A 24,705-nucleotide genomic window follows, 5' to 3' on the forward strand; every position below is an offset into this window, starting at 1 on the left:
CCTAAAGTCTGTTCTTTGTTTCATATCAATTAACCCATCATATTACCATCCTTTTATCCGAAGCCTCACTCATCGCAGCGAGAAACTTTACTACACACTCTTGACATGCACCGAGCACTTTCCTTTTATATTGACAGAACTGGGGAATGGCGCAAGACAGAGAGATTAATAGCGTCAATTGCAGAACAGTTCAACGGTAATGCGCTCTCCAGCCAATGTATTGTGAGACTCATAGGGACATGTACCACCACCTATCACACTGTTCAGAATAAGCCCCTTCTCTCGCAACCAAAGGCTCACTCCACGAGGGCAGTAGCTACCTCCACAGCATATGCCCATGGAGTCCCACTGACCAATATTTGCTGATTGGCCACCTGGTCCTCCAGCACTACTTTCATGTGACATTACGCAATCATGCAGTGTTTAGCCACAGACTCTATTGTTGCCTCGGCAGTACTGCCAGTCACAGACAAACATTGATTCCGGAGCACATGCTGGCTACTGCTCTACAGTCATTTAGAATGGAGTACCCACGGGGACCACTTGAAGAAGAAGTTACTTACCTTCAGTAGTAACTCCACAGACAAGGGACTCTGCCCTTTTAAGAAGAAGTTACTCACCTTCGTGCAGTAACAATGGTTCTTCGAGATGTGTCCCCGAGGGCGCTCCATGTCCCACCCTCCTCCCCACTCCGGAGCTTGTTCATTTCTCGTTGCAGATACCAAGTGGTGAGAGGAACTGGCGGGAGCCAGACTGTGCGCAACGAGGGAAAAGCACGAATAGCGCAAGACGCTGACCTCTCATGCATGGTCCGGCCAACAATGGCTATTAAAAACTTATGACCAGCAGTGCCAGAACGAGCCCGACTCCTAGAGTGGAGCATCCATGGGGACACATCTTGAAGAATCATCGTTACTGCATGAAGGTAAGTAACTTCTTACAAGGGAAGAGTCCTTTGTTGTCTGTGGAGTCCCTCTGTTGTCCCAACTCCAAGCAAAACGGAGACTGGGGCAGGGGGGAGAGCTTTACCTTAGGGAGGGGATTTCCCAAATGATCTGTTCCCTAGAAAAAAGTTTATTTTCATATTTTCTTGGAATCATTTGGGTGGTGACAGCGAGCAACCAGTCTTGGTTTTGTTTTTGGATTTTGGGGGGAGGGGATCTCAGAGGGACTGAAATTGATAAGTTTGTCTTTGGGAATCACAGAGACAGGTTTTGCAGAGTTTATTTGGTTATCCAACCCCCCATCTCTGCACACATAGTGTCAGGTTGGGGGATTGAGCCGTGGCATTGGGCCACAACTTTAGTTACCAATGTTGATAAATTAGAAGTTAAGATTTAAATGAGAAGTATCATTTTCTGGCAGTGCCATTGGCTTGATATAATTGACGTAAAATCTTCTGGTAACAGTGATAGTCCTAAAGAACTCAATCCATTTAGATTAACAAAAAGAAAGGCAAGCAGCCAATTGATTCCAGTCACTTATACTTACATAGGTAACAAATATTTAAGAATGGGTCCTCTTAGGTCCAGCAGAGACAAAAATAACAAATCAAATGGCTAGAAGTTGAAGCTACACCAACTGAGACTGAAAATAATAGATACATTTTTCAAAGGTGAGAATAAGTAACCACTGAAACAATTTATCAACTGTTATGGTGGATTCTCAATCACTGACAACTTTTAAATCAAAAGATTGGTGTTTTTCTAAAAGACCTGCTCTAGGAATCATTTTGGGAAAGCTTTTTGGCCTTTGTTATATTAAAAAGTCAAACTAAATTATCATAGTGCTCCCTTCTGGCTTTGGAGTCTATGAATGTATGACAGGTGCCTGTGGAAAAAGTGTCAGGAAAGTTTGGTAACTGGGAAACAATGTAGCCAGTAGATAAACTAGCTTTTTGCAAGCACTGTAGGGTATTAAATATCACCATCATGAGAGAGATTAATTCATTTACCAGCTTTTCAGTGCTTCCTATGTGATCTTGGGCCTCCAGCACATGCCTCTAGCTCCACATCTTGGAGCAGAAGCTGGTGAAAGATTGGTCCAGGCTGCCAAAAGAAACTCAAAGCAAAGTGCTCCATTCTTCTCATTGGTGAGGACCAGCGAGGTGTCCAGAGATTTTGTTTATTAGGTGAGGGATCCACATGCCTATAAGGTCACAATGTCTACATTTGCTATTGTTAAGCAGTCTGATAATAGCCTTTAAATGTATGGGTCTATTTTACCATGCCTAACACCAAGAGAGCTGCTAAAACATAATGAAGTAAGTTGACTATCATTAAATATTACAACATCACTGTAATTTCATAAGGAATCAAGACACCTTTTAATTAAAGCCCTGGATAGAATCTTGGGAGAGCTGGATTTCACTATTGGTTCTGCCACGGGTTTTCTGAGTAACCTAGAAGCAAATCATATAATATTTTTGTACCTTACTTCCTTCTAAAAATGAGGATGTAGTTCTTCTTTATCTAACACAGACATTACGAGGATAAATTAATTGTTTGTGAGGCACTCAGCTAATAAGACTATTTGGTACAGAAGTAGATAGCACTGATGAAAACTTATAGGAAAATTTTTCCATTCCTGACACTGAGGAACTGACTTTTCTTATTGCTTAGTTGTTCCAATAAGCTCTTAGCATAGAGCCCTTCGTAATGTTACCATTTTTTCAGCACAGTTCAGTAAACAGGACATTGAAGTTTGTGGGTGAGAACAAAGTCACATTGCTCTGTAACCAGGTGTGCAGTGGTGTCTTCAGCACCTAGTCACAGAGCTCTGTGACTTTGTCCTCATGCACAACTATTTCCAATTTGGAGACAATTTATATCTTCAAGTCAGTGGCACAACTATGGGCACCCATATGGCCCACAATATGCCAACATCTTTATGGCCAACCTTGAATGTTTCCTCAGCTCTTGCCCCCTAGCACCCTTACTCTACTTACACCACATTAACAACATTTTCATCATATGGATGCATGGGAAGGAGACCCTCGAAGAATTTCATAGGGATTTCAACAACTTCCACCGCACCATCAACCTTAGTTTGGACCAGTCCACACAACAGATCCATTTCCTTGACACTACAGTATAATTACACAATGGACACATTTCTACCACCTTATATTGAAAACCTACCAACCATTACATTTACCTACATGCCTCTAGCTTCTATCCAAGACACATTTCCTAATCAATTGTTTACAGCCAGACCCTAAGATACAACCGGATTTGCTCCAATCCCATAGTCAGACATAAACACCTACAGGATCTATATCGAGCATTCTTAAAACTGAAATACCCACCCGGAAAAGTGAAAAAACAGATTGACAGAGCCAGATGAGTACCCAGGCATCAGTTACTTTAAAATAGGCCCTACAAAGAAAACAACAGGACACCACTTGACATCACTTATAGACCCCGACTTAAATCCCTCCAACACATCATCAAAAATCTCAGTCTATCCTGGAAAATGACCCCTCACTCTCACAAGCCTTGAGGGACAGACCAATCTTCCCCTACAGACAACCCCCTAACTGCAACAAATTATTCCCAATAACCACGTGGCATGCCTCCATCATACTCATCCAGGAACCCACCCCTGCAATCATCCGTGATGCCAACTCTGTCCACACGTCTATACAAGTGAGATCATAACAGGGCCTAAACACGTAAACCACCACATCAGAGGCTCATACAAACTGCACATCTACTAATGTGATCTATGCCATCAACTGCCAGCAATGCCCCCACTGCCATGTATATTGGTCAAACTGGACAGTCTCTATGAGAAATAAACAATGGATACAAATTAGATATCCAAAAAGTCACACAGAAACCTGTTGGGGAACATTTTAACTTGCCTGGGCATTTATTAATGGATCTCAAAGTCACCGTACTGTTTCAGGCCAATTTCAAAAGCCAACTTGACAAGGAATCTACAGAACTTAATTTGATTCCTACAACAGAAATCTGGATGGCCCTGCCATATTCCACATCCTAATGACATAAAAAAACAAACAAAGGGTACTTAAATTGGGTACTATGTATTCTTATCAGTTTCATTTAGCATGGACACTCTAATTGACAATTTCTTTCCCTTTTTTTCTTTTTTTTCCCTCCTCTCCCTCCCTCCCTCCCTCCCTCCCCACCTGTGTTATTTATTTGAAAAATGAACCCCTTAAACTCCATTCATCTGAAGTGGATTGTGCCCATGAAAGCTCATGATACTCTCTACCCTGCTAGTCTCTAAGGTGCTGCAAGACTATTTGTGGTTTATTTAAGTTTTTCTAGTTACAGACTAACATGGCAACCCCTCTGAAACTTTGGAGCAGAAAAGAGAGATCAGTCTAAAATGTATGCATGTGTGTGCAGAAATTTATTTTACTTGATCAAATAGACTGTAAAGCTTCAATTCCTTCATTTATGGGTCAATGTGTCTGCTGGTGAAAAGGGGCACCTTTGACTTCAAAAGGAGTTTTGTATATATACTACAGCAGAGAATTTGGCCTCATATTCCATATAGGAGAATCATGTACCAGATTCAAAGACTAATGTAGAAGAATTCTTAATACATTTAGCATTCCTTTTAATACTAACGGTCACAGGCCTAAAATATTTGCATTAGACCCCACAATTTTAGTGCTTTTCTAATCAAGTCTAATTCAGGTTTAAAAGATTTATTACTTTTTGTCACTTTGGAAATCATTAAATCACATCCCTGTGGTATTACCTCTAGATTGGAAACTTTCTCTGCTGTCTCCATTAGTCCTAGACCCAACTGTTCACATTTTTTTTCCTCATTGGCAGTAATTTTTTCATGTAGAGAGTCCAGCTGCTAGGCCATATTACCATTGTCCCAATCTATCATATCTGATGACTTCTGGAAAGCTAAATCACTTTCAAAACCTACAAATGAGGAGGCCTGGGAAGCTAACACTTCATCTCTAGGAGATCTTGTTTTTAATTGAAAAAGGCTACTATTGCATTTTTTTTCTGCTTGTTTCAGCACTCCCAAAGAATGGTGGTTAACAGGTATAGGAATATTATGAAGAAAAACCTAAAATTGCAGTTTTGTACAATTACCAAATTTACTTTGTGTATGAAAATAGATAGTCTTATGGCTGTGATCCATTGCAAAATGTTCCAATTTCCATCAATGAATGCAAATCTTTCCTGGTTCAGGGTGTCCTTGCCAACCTCAGCTCAAGTTTGATGAGGTTCCTGAGCCAAGTTGAAACTGCAGTAAGGAATATTTATATTTTTATTGGAAGTCCAAAACCAGCTCCTGCTTGTGTTTGTTTGTTTTTGCATGGCTGCAACCCAAACTTAGGGGTTTAGAAGAGTTATGTTAAGAACTTATTTGTGTAATTAAATTTTAAAGTCAGAGAATGAAAACCAGTTGGAATAAAAAGAACCAATGAAAATGCTGAAAATTACTTGAAAATTCCTCATTTCTTATCTTAGAATAGTTTGCTTGTTGCTAATGATGCAATGGAATAACAGAATCACAATCGATGGCGGCATTACAAGTGTGGGTTAAGTGATCCCTAAAAATACAGGCTAATAAAAGCTTTGAGACCCTTCAGGTAGAAAGGTGCCCTATACATACAAAGCATTATTACTATAAATAATTTTGTCATGTGCTCTTTTATTATGATTATATATTTATTGTGTGTATGTATATATGAAATAATATTAAAATTTACTGCACTGATAGGTGACACGATGCTCACTTCATATTCTACATTCATGCTCTCCAGACCCAAGACATCTTGTCAGGTGTTGTGTATTAACTGGTGTGACAGAATATAGGGATATTTTGACACATGTCAAATCAGGGTAATAGCTACATTTCACCAGGCAGCAAAAGGAGATGTTTATAACATTCCATTATGTACAGCAAACTTGTCACCAGTTGGGATAGAATCTGAATTTATATGGCAGAAAAGATTTATATGGCAGAAAAGATTTCATTTTTAAAATAAAGATGTGTTTCAAAAAGAACTGCTACTTCTAACTTAGCCTAGAACTGCCAGTTTCTAAGCAGATAGCATTTTTAGATTAAAGAATTTTGACTTCCGTCAATGGTAATTCCATACTGTAGTGATAGGGAATTGCAGATGAGAGGTTTTAGCTGAATTTTTGGGTAAGGAACAAAACTGTCAGCACCAGGTTGCTAACTGTTTTGCAGTAGCTAAAAAAGTTTCAGGGTCCAAGTTTATTTTGATAGAAATATCTTTGTATGCAAATTAGGGCATCTATCTTTGCAAGCACAATTAAGTAACACCAGTACATATGTAACCATACAGCTCCTGGGTGTGGTATTCTGTTCCATCTAGTGGCCCCAAACCATTTACAGAGAGATTAGAGAGTCTGTGCTACAGCCTTAGCTTAGAGCCCTGTGGTTTTTTGCTCACGTCGTAGGGATCTGTTGGTGTTACACATGTGCAATTAGATTTTTCAGATGTGTTTCCAAGCAATGGGTCAAATTGTCCCATGGAGTTCAGGGAATATTACCAGGATGCTGTTGCCTACAATGTGCATTGCAATTGAACCACTTCTTAGGCCAGTGGGGCATGATATTGAAACCTTCCTGCCCTTTTAGGAATGATTTTGCCCACAGGGACAGAGAGATAAAAAGGGATCTTTGCCCTGACAATGTGACAAACCTTTATCTGCCAGAGGCTGGCTCCTCACATAGTCCCTTCTTTCACTTGTGCACCTGCATAAGTACCAGTCACAATATTTCCCGACAGCGTATAATAGATAACTTAAAGTCAGCACAAATAAAACACTGCAAATTAGGCAGCATCTATATGTGTACATTTCTGGGTGCTTTATCCTGGACATTGCAATTTCATTCACAAATGCTCTCTCAACTTCCCACTACCCAATGTCAAAAAGCTATGATCATTTCCATGCACTATCTATGGAGTAGCTGTTTGGCTAAACTGTTTCTTCAAAGCCCTGGAAAAAAAAGTCTAATTGTCCCGCAGTATCACATTTCTATGCGACAATAATTACATAAATGATAGAATAAAGTTGAATTAAAGTATGCATTTTGTGAAGAGCACACCATGGGGGAAATATCCAATGATGGACAAATTCTCCAAATCAAAATTGTTGGGCTTCTTGTTCAAGATAATGTATTTTGAATAAAAATCTCAGGAAGTAAGCCTAAGTACCATTTTTATATGTAGTAGAAACACTGCAGTACTGACACTTTGTTCACTTTGCTAAAATTAACATTGTATCTTTCCATTCAGTAATTATTATGTTAGCATAATTTTAGCAAATGTTATCTTCTGCCAACCTACAGTTCCCTACAGCACTTTCTAAACCTACTTATAGCAAGAATGAGGAATAATTTGCATTTATGATTACTGCCAATAATTCCATTCTTTAGTAAAACTGTCCAAATTATTTATTTAGTGCCAGATTGTGCAGCCCTTACCTAGGCTGATTACCACTTATTTATGTGAGTCACCCCAGTAACTGCTACACAGTGTAGATAGGAATATGCCCTTAAATAAATAATTGCAGTGCTCTGCATAGATTTACTGGAGGAGATATCAGGTGTAAATTTTAGAGCTTTTCACAGGAAGAATGTGGCTCGGTCTGAGTGTAATGACAAGCAGAACCCACTTTCTAAATGCAATCCCAAGACAGACAAGTGAGACCACTTACAAGTGTCTAACAGGTGATTAACAGGTATGGTTCTAAATCTCAGCTCTTTAAATTGGACAAAAAAGTACAAAAATGATCACAGCTTCCTTAATTAAGAGACTGCTTCCATTAAACCTCGCCATTCAAGGACAATTGTCTCTCTCTTTCCTTCATTCATTCTGTGTTCTGTTTAACTTGTCACAGAATGTGTGAATCCACTACATAGCCCCATACAGTGGCAGTGCTTACGCGATGAAAGGAGGATGGGGTAGAAAGCTGGTGACTTCAGAAGATTTTCCTCATATTCTCTCATGAGCCCCTTTCCAGCCTAGTGAGCTGTGATGGGCTCTGGGATCTGAGTTTCAGCAATTTGGAATTGGTAGTTGCTCAGTGACTCTCTGGATTAATCCAGTATGAGTTCAGATCAAGTACATGTTATAGAGATACTAAAGTTCAGTAAAAGAAACAGTGTAAATGATATTAGATGATACAAACTCAAATTTGACATACAGTATCTTTTAAAAAATGTTGGTGTGTTTTATAAAGAAGTTACAGATTTTTTTAAAAGTAATTGTTCATGGAAATTGAGATCCCAACCCAGTGGAAGTGCAGCCCTGGCTAGAGGTTAGTGTGAGTCAAGCAGATGTCAAGCATGCTAAATGCCATGTAAAATGATCCAGTTTGCTCAGCAACTGTGTGGAGATACAACACAGGGCTGTTCTTTTAAAGAGGCAAGGGTTTCCTTTATTGGTGTGTTTTGTGCACCATGCACACTATTGTGAAATGTGTACATCAAGGAATGTTCATCCTTAAGGCTTTACCTTCCACACAGAGATTTGTCCTGGGGCATGTTCAGCAGATTCATGCATTTCCACTATGATTAGCAAGGGCTAGAATCTGCCACCTTTAATCATGTTGAGTAGTATCTTATTCTGCAGGTAGCTTGCGTTATTTCAATCTGAAGTAAAATACTCCTCAGCATGAATAACAAACACTGGCTTTAAAGCAGGTGTAAAGAAAAATAATCTGTACTCTGAAAGATGGTAATACATGGTCAGAATGGCAATTATGTACACATTTTGAAAGTACCTATAGGGGATTGTTCAGCACTGAGTTACTTCAGTCCTGTGTCACAGTGGAGATGCTACAGCATAAAACCGAAGGTCTGAAAATCAGATCCACAGGGTCTGCTTTACAAACACATCTCTGATGATGAGGCTACAGTCTGTGCTTTTCAGACTGGTACTGCTGGGATTTGCAGTCAGATTTTGTATTTCTGTGGCTAGAGATTAATTATTTATTTTCTTAAAGCCTGGTACTTACATGTGATCTCATGCACTAAATTAGAAGCACATATTCTATTTGAGTCTATGAACATTAATACAAGTTTCATCTCTTTTTGCAGAAGTTAGAGACAAACTCTGGCTTGGTGAGGCATGACTAGAAACACCCTGCTGAGCATACTCTAGGCAGCTGCTGAGTCTCCAGGGAGGACCTTATCAACAACCTTCAAATTTCTGATTCCACTGTTCAACCCCCCACAGGCTCCAGCCTTAACGCAGTGTGAAATAAAGGCAAGCTTCTCTGGTTTTGTCTCTTCAGATTTAAATTTACAAAGACCCCAGTGTGGAAAATAATTTGAAATGTTGTTCACTTTGACATCCAGGCCAGTTCCTGCTGCTGGTAAAATCAGTGGGAGGTTTGCCATCAACTCTAGTGACAGCAGGCTCATAGACCCTAAAGCTGGTTACTAGGATGAATGAAACATGACCTCGTCATTTCTTCTGCAGCTGGTGTGCTGATCTTATTGGAATGAACGGAAAAGCAAACTTACTTCCAAAGATCAGTGCATTCAGACCCAGTAACTTTCGTGTGTTTTCTAAGGAAAACTGAAGGACTTCTTTTGGTACCTTCCTCATAAAGATACCTTTGCAACAAATTTAAAGTTCTTGTGATAGGCTTCAATCTATCTAAATTGCTTATATGACCTCCATTACCATGGACTCTTGAATGTCTCATAATCTTTTAATGTATTTAATTACAGAATATATTTAATCTTCAAAGTTCTATTTAACTCTACCCTTCCCTCCTATTCTTCTCTCTGGAGAGCTACATTCCTCCCCAAACACACACTCTCATCCTTCTGTTCTACCCACTGGGTATGTCTACAATGCACAGTTATTTTGGAATAATCTATTCCAGAATAGTTATTCCAAAAGAGCTTATTTGGAAATAGCACATCTACACTGCAGGGAAGCCCCAAAATTAGTCCGAGGCAGGCTTCCCTAATGTAGACGTGCTATCTTGATTTAGAGCCCCAGGAGGAATAACTTAGAATGGCCCTGGTTAGGGGCTATTTTGAAATAGCAGAAGTGGATTGTCTACACACACCTTATTTCAAAATAGGTATTTCAGAATAGATGTTATTCTTTGTAGAATGAGGTTTACAAAAGTTGGAATAAGCTGTCTGTAATTTCAAATGTATTTCAAAATAATGGAATTACTGTGTAGATGCTTGCATAATTATTTTGGAATAGCAGCTGTTATTTCAAAATAACTTTGCTATGTAGACATACCCATTCTGTAATATTTGGAAAGCAACCAGCACATTGGAGATATTACTATAAATGTTTAGTAAGCAATAATGATACTTGGAACCTATGGATGGTGGGGAAATTTAACCTGTATTCCAGGTATGTCTAATTCCTCAAGAAGGGTGTGATTCTTAGCTCAAGCAAATATACCTGTGCTGGCTCTGACTGAGTTAGCATGGTAAATATATAGTGTAGTCATAGCAATGGAAGGGACTAGTTGCCCAAGTACCTATCTGTTTTGAATGTAATATGCCTAGTAACTTGGTTCAGCTAACCCCTTCTGCCACTGTGACCGCACTCCATTTTTCAACACACTATCTCAAATTAGAATCAGCACCCTCAATCTCTGTGCTGCTTCCTATGATGCCCAGGGTTGTGAGGCCCCTTGTGCTCGCCTGCCTTTAGTGTGAGGAACCATTGTCTATGCCTACTAGGCCTCAGCTCCCTTACTCCATCAGTCACAGGCAACACAAACACTCTTGTCAGTCCATGTGGGCTCCACTATCCCTCTGCAGGTAAGCACTAGGGTCACTCTAACCCCTGAGTTATGCAAGTTCCCCCTGGACTCCTCAATCCCTAGTCTACTGGGTACACACTGATTTCCCAAATCTGCTGCTCCCAAAGCAACAATTCATCCCAATTTACTATGTATGCCTTATATCACAGCTCCACTTAACACACAGCACTTAGGGTATGTCTACACTAGTCCCCTAGTTTGAACTAGGGAGACTAATGTAGGCATTCGAAGTTGCAAATGAAGCCTGGGATTTATATATCCCGGGCTTCATTTGCATCTTCCCGGGCACCGCCACTTTTAAGTCCCCCTTAGTCCGAACTCTGTGCCTGCAGCTACACACGGCATGGAGTAGGTAGTTCGAATTAGGATCTCTAATTCGAACTACCGTTAATCCTCGTGGAACGAGCTGTACCAGTAGTTCGAATTAGAGATCCTAATTCGAACTACCTACTCCGTGCCGCGTGTAGCTGCAGGCACGGAGTTCCAACTAAGGGGGATTTAAATGGCAGCGCCCGGGAAGATGAAAATGAAGCCTGGGATATTTAAATCCCGGGCTTCATTTGCAACTTCGAATGCCTACATTAGCCTCCCTAGTTTGAACTAGGGGGCTAGTATAGACATACCCTTAGATATGATTATTGTCAGATAATCTTCTTGTTTTCATTAAGAACAGAGATTTAAGTAGAAGCAGGTAGAGCTAATGGAAACAGATGTTTACATATTAAACAGGGTCATAACACGTTTTCTAGAAATTAAATTTCTCTAACAAGATATTCATTCCCTATCTCACAAATGTCAGTTCACCCAGAGTACCTCTCCCAGTGTCAAAGAGCCAGACTGGCTATGATCCTCCATTTACAAGGCAAGTCAACCGACAACTTCTCCCCTCGCTGAAGGGTGTACCTTTGCATCCCCAGTTTTAGTTCCAGTAGTCTATTTTCTTCTCTTTGTAAACAGTGGTACCTTCTGCTGGTTTACTTCTTCCTGTAAGTTACAAAGATTTATTAGCATTTGGCTCAGACTGTAAATGGATGTCCTTTGTGAATTACATAATACTAAGGTTATGTTTAGCCAGACCAACAGATCTTCTGTGTGAAAGAAACTTGTTTATCAATTTCTGGCAACTAATCACAACTAACAGACTTCAAAGTGTATGTGTGTGTGCATGCATGTGCAAAACTCCTCACATATTATCTGCACACACATCGCACAATGATGAAAAGTGTGACATGGACTTTCAGTAGAGACCTTATTTGGCACACTTACTATTTTGATACTAGACCCAGGGGATCCCATAACCTTTATGCATCCCTGTATCCTCTGTCAGTTTGCACCAAGTGGTCCCTGGGTTATAGTCTTTTCAAGCTGAGAATTACACCTTCAACTCAAATGTACACATACTTTCAGAGCTATGGTTGTGGTGGTTTATGGTTGAGGTTGAGTCGATCTCACCTAAAACAAAAAGTTTCATTTCTAGACACAAAAGGGAGGGAGGATTATAGGAAAAGTTTTGGAACCACTGTAAGAATTAGAAACTCATGTCCTTTGTCTTCAGCTCTGGTTTCTGGGCTCTAATTTCCTCCTTTCTCAGAAAATTCAGTAATGTCTGCATAGAAAGCAACTAAATCAATTAATGCTAAGGTCAAAGTAGTGTCACCCATACTGCAATGTCTCTGGGGAGCAGCTGTGCCTAGTTTTATCAATCCATCCTTGTCAACCATTGATAAAATTAATATAATTCAGCCATGACCAGAATTAACCTGCAGCCTTTGATATCTTGCCTGGTAATTGGAATGGATGAATGATAAAGTGGGTTAATTGATCAAAATGACACACACAAAATAAGGCATATGACACACAAAAAATAACCCCCTTTTGATTTTGCCTCTCTGGTCTCTCCCTAACACCAACATACATTTTGGAGTCTATTATTCAATATTAGAATTGGCACAAAACAATTTGGAAATGAATTGCTTGCATTATTTGGAATAATTCCTTCACAATACATATATACCAAGGACCACAGATGAAACTGAGCTTGTGTACATGGTTCCTAATAACTTCAAGTTCTACTTTTCTCCTGTAATTGCCTTCTTCCTTCCATCATGATTATATCTCCTCCCCTCACCCAGATGTCAGCTCACAGTATAGAGGCAAAATGTATAGAAAATAGTTTAATTACTATTACGAAGTGTGCTGAGGAATTGATGAACCTGCCAACTCAGAAGAAAAATGTCATTGAAATGAGCATTACCTCTAATAACTGATATTAAAACATGTATCCCCTCCTCACCTAAAAAGGTACCTGTAGAGACATACAAGTGTAGGAATGGAAGGCTGCCCCCAGACAGCACCCTTCTGTCTGAATAAGATACTCAATTTGCATTATGCAAATTGTGTAGTTTATTCTGAGTCTAAGTCAAAACAGCTTATTTTGAAATTTGGCACTGTCTACGCAGAACCAAATTTCAAAATAAGGCACTATTCTGACAAATCCCTTAACCCTCGTGGAATGAGGATTACAGGAACACCACAATAGCGCGCCCGCTTTTAAAGATGTGGCATTGCTATTCTGGGATACTTCTGATATCCTGAAAAAGAAATGCAGTCTAGACATCCCTGAAGGGCATGTCTACACTAGGAAATTATTTTGAAATAATTTATTTCACAGTAATAACTCCTGAAATAACTATTTCAAATTAGCATGTTCACACCACAGGGAAACCTCAAAATTAATGCATCGCAGGCTCCCTTAATGTGGAGGTACTAGCTCGACTTAGAGCTCCAGAAAGCACTGGGAAGTAATTACTTTAATAACTCTGGGGAGTAGTTATTTCAAAATAGCAGCAGTGGAGCTATTTTGAAATAAGTATTACTCCACATAGAAAGCAGGATTTATTATTTTGAAATAACCAGCCCCTTATTTCAAATTAACAGGCTTGGTAGTATGGATGCTCTGCTTGTTATTTCAAAATAAGGGGAGTTATTTCAAAATAATTTCCTGGTGTAGACCAGGGCGAAGGGACCTCAGGAGGTCATCTAGTCTAGTCTTCTGCACTCAATGCAGGACTAAGTAATAACTGACCATTCCTGACAGGTGTAATTTGCTCATAAAACCCTCCAGTGACAGAGATCCACATGCTCCCTAGGCAATTTATTCCAGTGGTCATCTACCCTGACTGTTAGGAATTTTCCCCCAGTATTCAACCTAAACTACCCTTGCTTCAATTTAAGTCCATTGCTTCTTGTCCTATCGTTAGAGATGAAAGAGAAAAAAAATTCTCCCTCTTCCTTCTAATAGCCTTTTAAATACTTGAAAACTATTATCATGTCCTCTTTCAGTGTTTTCTTCTCTAGACTAAACAAAACCAGTTTTCAATTTTTCTTCCTAGATCGTATTTTCTAACACCTTTATCATTTTTGGCGCACTCTTGTGGATTTTCTCCAGTTTGTCCACATCTTTCCTGAACACAATACTCCAGTGGAGGCCTAATCAATGCAGACTAGAGCAAGAATTACTTTTTGGCTACGTCTACATTGGCCCCTTTTCCGAAAGGGGCATGCTAATTTTACAGGTCGTAATAGGGAAATCCACGGGGGATTTAAATATCCCCCGCGGCATTTAAATAAAAATGTCCACCGCTTTTTTCTGGCTTTTAGAAAAGCCGGAAAAGAGCGTCTACACTGGCCCCGATCCTCCGGAAAAGGGCTTTGAAGTAGGAATAAGAGCATGCCCCTTTCGGAAAAGGGGCCAGTGTAGACGTACCCTTTGTGTCTTGTTTACAACACTCCTACTAGTACATCACAGAATGATAGTCACTTTTTTGCAACAGTGTTCCCCTGTTGACTCATATTGAGTTTGTGGTCTATTCTGAGCACCAGGTCCCTTTCCACAGTACTCCTTCCTGGGCAGTCATTTGCTTTTTTGAATGTAGGCAACTGATTGCTCCTTCCTAAATAAAGCACTCTACATTTGTCCTTATTGAATGTCATCCTGTTTATTTCAGGCCATTTCTCTACTTTGTCCATATAATTTTGAATTTTAATCCCATATTCTAAAGCACTTGCAATGCCTCTGAGCTTGGTATCATCCACAAACTTTATAGGTGTACTCTCTATGTCATTATCTAAATCATTCATGAAGATATTGAAGAGAACAAGAACCCACGACAAGCCCCTCTGGAATCCCACTTGATAAGTCCTTCTAGCTTGATTGAATCACTGATAACTACTCTCTGGGGATGGTTTTCCAACCAGGCATACACCCACCTTATAGGAGCTCAATTTAGGCTATGTTTCCCTTATGTATGAGGGGGTCATACCCCCACTGCCTCACAGTGCTAAAATAAAAGGACCAATGAAATGATGCACATGCAAAGTATCATTTTGCATAGAACTCAGTCAACTTTAAAACAGATGTGACTGAAAGGCTTACCAAATTGATCACACCTTTGGATAGCTACCCCTTCCTGCTTCTCCATGTGGGAACTAACGATACGGCCAAGAATGACCTTGAGTGGGTTACTGCGGATTATGTCGCGCTGGGAAGAAGGATCCAAGAATTTGGAGTGCAAGTGGTGCTCTCGTCCATCCTCCCTGTTGAAGGGAAAGGACTGGGCAGGGATTGTTGAATTGAGGAAGTAAATGCGTGGTTGTGCAGGTGGTGTCACAGAGAGGGTTTTGGCTTCTTCGACCATGGAACTCTGTTCTGGGCACAGGGATTGTTAGGAAGAGTTGGGATCCACCTAACCAAGAGAGGAAGGAGCATCTTCGTAGGCAGGCTTGCAAACCTAGTGAGGAGAGCTTTAAACTAGGTTTGTCGGGGGACAGTGACCAAAACCCTGAGGGGAGTGGGAAAGTCGGATATCGGGAAGAAATGCAAAGAGGAACAAGCAACAAAGAAGGACCCCTGATTCGAATGGACAAGATAGGGTGATCAACTGATTATCTGAGGTGTTTGTACACTAATGCGATAAGCCTGGGCAACAAACAGGAAGAACTGGAGGCCCTGGCCCAGTCCAAGAAATATGATTTAATTGGGATAACAGAGACTTGGTGGGATGACTTGCCTGACTGGAGCGCTGTCATGGAAGGGTATAAACTGTTCAGGAAGAACAAACAGGGGAGAAAAGGAGAAGGACTTGCACTGTATGTAAGAGAGCAGTATGCTTGCTCTGAACTCCAGTATAAAGAGGGAGAAAAACCTGTTGAGAGTCTATGGGTTAAGTTTAAAGGAGCTGTGACAGGGCGAGGCAGCCCCGCACTGAACCTACAGGGCCCAGCCAGGGTTACCTGGCTGCAGAGGCCCCTCCCCCACAGCCCTACCGAGCACGCCCGGGCTACAGCAGGGCTATAAAAGCCTGGGCCAGGACTCAGTCTGGGGGGACAGCCAAAGGAGAAGGACTGGAGAAGGGAGCCCTCCCTCAGCGGTTGCCAGGGACTCCAGGAGAGGCTGGAAGGAAGGCGGAGGTGAGTTGGTGCAACCTGGAGACTGCCTGCCGAGGGGACGCCGGCCTGGAAATCGCAGCCAGCTGGGCAAGTCCAGGGGAAGGAAGCCCGGGGATCCAGGTAGGAAGTGGCCCAGGGCAGGAGCAGGAGCCGCCTCTCCCGGCCTGAGAACCTCGGCGTGTTTCGGCTGGATGGCCCCACCGAGGGAGTGACCCGGTACCTGGTTGCTCACAGGGCCCTGGGCTGGGACCCGGTGGAGTAGGGTGGGCCCGGGTTCCCCTACCTGGGGTGCGTCCCCGCTACAACAATAAACTGTTTTGTGGACTCAGGCCAGGGGCCCTTAGCCCTGCTTAAAGGGCCAGCTATAGACTGTTTTGTGGACTCAGGCCAGGGGCCTTAGCCCTGCTTAAAGGGCCAGCTATAGACTGTTTTGTGCACTCAGGCCAGGGGCCTTAGCCCTGCTTAAAGGGCCAGCTATAGACTGTTTTGTGGACTCAGGCCAGGGGGCCTTAGCCCGGCTTAAAGGGCCAGCTATAGACTGTTTTGTGGACTCAGGCCAGGGGGGCCTGAGCCCTGCTTAAAGGACCAGCTATAGACTGTCTTGTGGACTCAGGCCAGGGGGCTTTAGCCCTGCTTAAAGGGCCAGCTATAAACTGTTTTGGGGACTCAGGCTAGAGGGCCTTCGGCCTGGCTTAAAGGGCCAGGAATAGACTGTATCACAAGGGTGTCAGGGACCCAGGCAGGAGGGGCCCGCCACAGGAGCAAACAACAACAGTGATGTTGTGGTTGGTGTCTGCTACACCGAATCAGGTGGATGAGGTAGATGAGGTTTCTTCGGACAACCGAGAGAAGCTTCCAGATCGCAGGCCCTAGTTCTCGTGGGGGACTTTAATCACCCTGACATCTGTTGGGAAACCAATACAGCAGTACACAGGCAATCCAGGAAGTTTTTGGAGAATGTTGGGGATAACTTCTTGGTACAAGTGATAAAGGATCCAACCAGGGGCCGTGTGCAGCTTGACCTTCTGCTCACAAACAGGGAGGAACTAATAGGGGAAGTGGAGGTGGGTGACAACCTGGGAAGCAGTGATCATGAGATGGTAGATTTCAGGATCCTGACCAAAGGAAGAAAAGAGAGTAGTAAAATACACACTTTGGACTTCAAAAAAGCAGATTTTGACTCCCTTAGAGATCTGATGGGCAGAATCCCCTGGGATGCTAACATGAAGGAGAAAGGAGTCCAGGAGTTCTGGCAGTATTTTAAAGAAGCCTTATTGAAGGCACAGAAAAAAACCATCCCGATGCGTAGCAAGAGAGGCAAACATGGTAGGAGACCAGATTGGCTTACAGGGGAAATCCTTGGTGAACTTAAGCACAAAAAGGAAGCTGACAAAAAATGGAAACTTAGACAGATGACCGGGGAGGGATATAAATGTATAGCTCAAGAATGCCGGGGGGGTTATCAGGAAGGCGAAAGCGCAAATGGAATTGCGACTGGCTAAGGATGTGAAGGATAACAAGAAAGGTTTCTACAGGCATGTTAACAACAAGAAGGTGATCAGAGAGGGTGTGCGGCCCCTAATGGATGAAGGAGGTAACCTAGTGACAGATGATGTGGGAAAAGCTGAAGTACACAATCCTTTATTTGCCTCTGTATTCATGGACAAGGTGGGCTCCTGGACTAATGCGCTAAATGACGCAAGATGGGATGAAGATGGACAGCCCTTGGTGTGTAAAGAACAGGTAAGGAACTATTTAGAAAAGCTAAACGTACACAAATCCATGGGTCCAGACTTAATGCATCCGAGGGTACTGAGGGAGTTGGCAAATGTCATTGAGGAGCCTTTGGCCATTATCTTTGAAAAGTCGTGGAGATCGGGAGAAATCCCGGATGATTGGAAAAAGGCAAATGTAGTGCCCATCTTCAAAAAAGGGAAGAAGAACGATCCAGGGAACTATAGGCCGATCAATCTTACCTTGGTCCCTGGAAAAATCATGGAAGGGGCCCTTAAGGAATCCATTTTGAGGCACCTGGATGAGAAGAAAGTGATTAGGAATAGTCAGCATGGAATCACAAAGGGAAAGTCATGCCTGACCAATCTGATTAGCTTCTATGATGAGGTAACTGGCTCTGTGGATGTGGGAAAGTCAGTGGATGTGATATACCTTGACTTTAGCAAGGCTTTTGATATGGTCTCCCACAATATTCTTGCCAGCAAGTTAAGGGAATGTGGATTGGATAAATGGTAAGATGGATAGAAAGATGGCTAGAAGGCCAGGACTAGCGGGTAGTGATCAACATCTTGATGTCAGGATGGCGGTCGGTTTCTAGCAGAGTGCCCCAAGGTTCGGTTCTAGGACCGGGTTTGTTCAATATCTTTATTAATGACCTGGATGAGGGGATGGATTGTACCCCCAGCAAGTTTGCAGATGACACTAAGCTAGGGGGAGAGGTAGATACGCTTGAGGGCAGAGATAGGGTCCAGAGTGACTGAGACAAATTGGAGGATTGGGACACAAGAAATCTGATGAGGTTCAACAAGGACAAGTGCAGAGTCCTGCACTAGGGACAGAAGAATCCCAAGCATTGTTACAGGCTGGGGACCAACCAGCTAGGTGGTAGTTCTGCAGAAAAGCACCTGGGAGTTACGTGGATGAGAAACTGGATATGAGTCAACAGTGTGCCCTTATAGCCAAGAAGGCTAATGGCATATTAGGTTGCATTAAGAGGAGCATCGCCAGCAGATCCAGAGATGTCATTATTCCCCTTTACTCAGCTCTGGTGAGGCCACATCTGGAGTATTGTGTCCAGTTCTGGGTCCCCCCTACAAAGAGGATGTGGACGCATTGGAGAGGGTCCAGCGGAGGGCAACCAATATGATTAGGGCGCTGGAGCATATGACCTATGAGGAGAGGCTGAAGGAGTTAGGTCTGTTTAGTCTGCAGAAGCGAAGAGTGAGGGGGGATTTGATAGCAGCCTTCAACTTCCTGAATGGAGGTTCCAAAGAGTATGGAGAGAGGCTGTTCTCAGTAGTGACAGATGGCAGAACAAGGAGCAATGGTCTCAAGTTATGGTGGGAAAGGTCCAGGTTGGATATTAGGAAAAACTATTTCACTAGGAGGGTAGTGAAGCACTGGAATGGGTTACCTAGGGAAATAGTGGAGTCTCCATCCCTAGAGGTGTTTATTTATAGGCTTGACAAAGCCCTGGCCGGGTTGATTTAGTTGGGATTGGTCCTGCCTAGAGCAGGGGGCTGGACTTGATGACCTTCTGAAGTCTCTTCCAGCTCTATGGTTCTATGATTCTATGAGATTTCAACTCAACATTCACAGGTATTTCTCAAAGAAGACTGTTACCTGTCAAATTTCAATTTTCATTTTGATTAGTTCTAGGGCTGTATAGGAAGTAAAAAAATCACAATTATACATGATGACTATTTTTAGCTATTCTCCTATGATTCAAAAATGGTTTAGCTCATTGTAGCTCATTTTGACTCAGGAACTGCCTGGTGCCATAGAATGGTTGGGATCATAGAATTGTACAAAGTGAATCTCCATAATCCAGATTTCCCTCATCCAGCAACACCCCAGTCCAACATCATTGGTGACCCCATGGGAGCATTGACAAGGCCAAACCGGCATGTTGGGGCCAAGAACATTTCTGGATTATTTGCTTGACAACAAAAATCAGATACGTGGAGACAGATGCTGTTTAACAGACTGAAAGGCTTATAAGAGAAGAAGACCGGACTGAAAACTATCAGTAGTGGTTGTCCCAATTATGAAAAAGAGCAAAGGATTGTTTGGATATATCTAGCCATACCCATCATTTTCCCCCAAATTGATAAACTATGAAGTATATTTTGTCTGATGAAAAGAGAATCATAGTCAACCTTGCAAGATAGCCACACACAAGTAAAAAGTAAAAACGAAATATGAACACAACATGAAGTTACTGGTAATGGTCTGCAGAGCTTGTTTCAGTTGACCCTTATCAGCAAGGAAGCAACTGAAATATATAACAAGTCATGATTTCATCATATTACTGTATAGTCTTCTTTTATGTCTATTGGAATTAATTTTAACATTTAACTTTTAAATTAAATCAAAGTTATCTTCCCTAGCTCCCTTCTGCCCCCCCACCCCTCACACACCATCAAATCATAGCTGGAATGATGCTGCAAAATCATCAGGGAGTAGCCGAGTTAATCCATACAGAATAAACTTAAAAAACAACAAATGGTCTGATAGCACGTCATAGATTAACAAAACATATAGATGGTATCATGAGCTTCTAGGTGGTGATCTTTTTCCAAAAGTTTCTCTCAGATTAACTGTGTTAAATTATGATCTGACTGATATGTCATGAAAATGTCACTACATTTACTTTAATCATAGGCTATTTGGTTCAAAGTCATTGCTCTGTAAGTCTTCCATACAGTTTTGCTGGAGTGGGTATACAGAACAGAATAAATGATGGCCTTGAAGTGATAATATTGAAATCCTTTCATGTGATCCTTCTCCCACACTCATATCAGAAATAATTAATTGTCAGAGTCATGAAAGTTGTTCTTGGTGCTTTTATCAACTTTTTTATGTGTATGGTGACTCTAACAATTTCTTGCCTGAGCACAGTATGCTTCTTTATGGTCAATGGAGCCATCTTCGAGGAATTAATCTTTCTCATCCTTGTTTTTAGGGACATGAAGAGATTCTTTCTTTTCCTTGAATATACAACATTCAAGGTATGTCTACATTTCAGAGTTTTGTCAGAAAAAGGCCATTTTTCTGACAAAATTTGAGTTATGTCCACACTGTAATCGCATTCTTCTGAAGGTAAATTGAAAGAACAGAGGGGTTTTTTCTGCCATTGGTAATAGAAGCCTTTTTCTGAAAGTGGAAAAAGGCATGTGTGGACGGGGAAGAGGGAGTTCTTTCACAAGAAGAGGAAAGAGGAAAAAGCACAGGTGCCCTGGTGGGCACTCGCTCCATAGTAATCACAGCTTAAATGTGAGATAGTGTACATTCAGTGTGGATGCTATCTTTTGAAAAAGCAGATCGCTTTTTGGATGCGCTTTTCTGTGTGGACGTTCACTTTGGGAAGAATTGTATTTGGAAGATTTCTTCCGAAAAAAGGTTTTTCTGAAAGAAAACTGCAGTCTAGACAGACTGTAATCTGTTTCACAGAGTAATATTGACTGATATGTTGCAAGAAAAAGAATGATGTATTAATTGTTAAGCACATTTGGACTGGTGCCCAGTTCTGCACTCTGAGGCTATGTCTAGACTGCAGGCTTCTTTCAGAAGAAGCTTTTCTGGAAGAGATCTTCTGGAAAAATTTATTTTGAAAGGAAGTGTCTACATAGCAAAAGCGCAATGAAAAAGCGATGTGCTTTTTTGAAAGATAGTGTCCACATTGATTGGACACTATCTCGCATTTAAGTTCGGATTAGTATGGATGGAGTGGCCACAAGGGCACCTGTGTTATTTTCTGGAGGCCTCTTCTTTCGAAAGAACTCCCTGTTCTGCATCCATACACGCCTTTTTCTGAAAAAGCCTTTTTGGAAAAAGTCTTCCTTGTAGAAATATGTTTACCACTGTCGGAAAAACCCCTCCTTTCTTTCGACTTTCTGTTGAAAGAATGCAATAGCAGTGTGGATGTAAGTATAGTTTTTCCAGAAAAAAAGCCATTTTTCTGGAAAAATGTTGCAGTGTAGACATATCCTGGGCCATGGGGACTTTTGAATGAGTAAAGATTATATTCTAAACTTCCAGAACAGCTAATGGTTTGCTTTGATTTACAGAGTTATTTCACTGCATAAATATAAAAGAGGTGTGTGTCAAATTTAGCATCAAAGAAAATTTCTAAAAATTACTGGATTCATCTAAGCTATCAGTATATGGCAACTCTGTTTTTACCTTGAATAATCACAGTTTTTACTTAATTGATTTTCCATAAATTAAATTTTACAATTAAGAACAATGTCTCTAATTAAAATAGATTAAGCTATTTTCCAATTATTGATTCAAATCTGTATGTTTGCCACTGTTTGAAGAGTCTCTTCAAAGTGTTGACTTTTTCTTCTAATTTGACTTATTTGTTTAAACTGGAATGAGCATTATACCATAATGTCCTAATTGCATGCAAATTTGTTGATATGAATGACACATCTAAATGTTAGCTGGAATGTAATGTTTCTTCAGCTGGGAGATTTTACAAAACAAACCCAACACTACACTCTTTCAGGATTAAAAATGTCTAATGGAAAAGGTATCTAGATCACTTACAATGCTATTAGCAGACTACAAGTACATAGCTAGCAATTTGTGGGGTTTGTAGAGGTTATTTAATCTATTTAGACATTTCCAGTTCTTTCATGCACAGAAAACAAAAAGTCCATATAATGGGAGGAGAAAAAAATGTTAGATAAATAAAGCAATCATGCATTTCCAATTAGGAATTTTAATTGGATAAGAACAGCAGAACCAGGAAAACACAAAACAAATATGAACTAAGGGCTCGGTAATTAATCAGCTCACTTCATTCTTGGGGTCAGTCTCTAATGATATTACTTCACTGAAGAGTTAGCCCAGGTAACTGGAATCCAGGTAAGCCTAGCAAGGCATCAGTAGCCACACTGCAAAGCCCTGCCTAAGTTACTGAGTCCTCACTGGCATTGCATTCACGTTTGTTTCACTAGGGCTTCTGGGAGCATCTCCTATGGATCTTTGTGTTGTATGCTAAGCTGTGCCAATTGTCTTCTTTCCTGTGAAATGTGGGAAAACTTATCTGTCCTTCTGGCCACGTGGCGGGAATTGTGGGAAACTGAAAGGCTATCAACACACAAGTGATCTAGCAATGCAAAGTGGTGAATTACCAGCCACAGTAAGTTGGAATGGAAGCTCACACTCTCATGAAGATCTCTGCCAACTAATCTGTTTTAACTCCATCACTTAATTTGGGTGAGAGGGTTTAGTGTGTGGATAGGAAGAAAATAGAAGCAACAGCAAAGTAACAGTCTGATCATTTTAGAAACTACCAGAATCTCACTTCTCTGATGGTTAGAAACCTTCTTATGCTTAACTTGAATTTGTTCATGGCCACTTTAGACCCATTCTTCTTCCACCAACATTGTTCTACAGCCTAACCAGCCTTTTCCCTCCTAACCAGCCTTTTCCCTTCTGTGGCCATGAACAAATTCAGACTGGGCATTAGAAGGTTTCTAACTATCAGAGAAGTGGGACAGCCTTCAGTGGTAGCTGGAGCTGGTCTGTAGAATCTCATCAAGGCCATGAACAGCATTGCAGCCTCTCCCTACCTTAGTCTGCTAGGTTTGGCCATCTACTTGAGGAAGGGTAGCCTGTGCCATAAGCTTAACATTCATTTTCAACCAATCAAGTAACAAAACAACTTGTGATTAGGCTGTGTACACATTTAAACAAGGGGAAAAGCAGCCCTTCACAATGCAAATGCTTAGTTGTGGAACTTGACCCCAGGCTATGTCTTGGCTTAGGAGCTCTCCTTCAGACTCACCCCGCTCTGCCCCTAAGCAAAACCTTCCTAACTGCCCTGCTGATTCTTGACAGGTCAGCATTTCCTCCTGGAGAACTGTCTTCTCGTCACTGAATGAGAGTGGATTTTTCTTGGATGATGAGTCTTGGGGGACTGATGCCTCCAGTCAGGAGGCAGAGAAAGCCTGGCAGACCCTGTCACACCTTCCAACTGGAGCAGCAGAGGCAAACGCTCCAACCAGTTTCAAGATGGCGCTTGATATATACATTAAATTACACTTCTGTCTCTCTGTGTCTCTTTTCAAACAATGCCCTTTGACCTAAGAACAAAAATCTGGCAAGTTTGTAATTTGGTTTGCCCATTCATTGTTGTTTATCACCTAGTTCTTTAGCTAAGTCTGATCACATTTAGCTCTTCCCTGACATTTTAGATGAGGACCTTACTGGAGTTCACTGGGTAGTATTAGCTCCATCAGAAGGGTGGTGATTGTGGATTAACAGGAGAAGAATTCACTCATTTCAACAGCAAGGGGCCCGACCAGAAAAATCTATAAATTAAGAGGTTAGCTGTTTAATGCAGTATATCCTGTGTTCATACATCAGTAATCACTGTCAGTGACTCTGAACTAATTTCAAAAGCAGACTCTAAAAAGCAAAAGTTACTTTGAAGATAAAAAGTATTGTAGCCCTATCATACACAATCTGCTTTGTGAATATACTTATTCCAACTAATATGTTTAGATAATGGCATACATAACACTATCATTTGCTGCATACAAAGCACTAAAGGAAATACTGCTGCAATATACAATAGGCACATACAGAGTAACCGACAGACTTTGCCATACTCTGGGTAAGATGTGAGGGGGCCAGCTACAGGCCCCTGGAAGTTAGGGACCTCAAGCAGAAGGGGCGGAGTTAGGGGCTAGTCTCTCCCAAGCAGCCCTTCAGCACAGCTCACTGT

The 24,705-nt window shown here is 41.4% G+C and overlaps 1 long non-coding RNA gene across 1 annotated transcript; it reads left to right on the forward strand.

Moving 5' to 3' along the window:
• The first annotated feature begins 477 nt into the window (after positions 1-477).
• Positions 478-9,258, forward strand: LOC142827580 (uncharacterized). Its single transcript, XR_012902256.2, has 2 exons — positions 478-925; positions 9,076-9,258. It is a non-coding gene; the product is annotated as an uncharacterized LOC142827580 (long non-coding RNA).
• Positions 9,259-24,705: the final 15,447 nt, after the last annotated feature.

This window comes from Pelodiscus sinensis, chromosome 3 (assembly GCF_052426305.1).
Source record: "Pelodiscus sinensis isolate ZL-2025 chromosome 3, ASM5242630v1, whole genome shotgun sequence".
Classification (NCBI taxonomy): Eukaryota; Metazoa; Chordata; order Testudines; family Trionychidae; genus Pelodiscus; species Pelodiscus sinensis.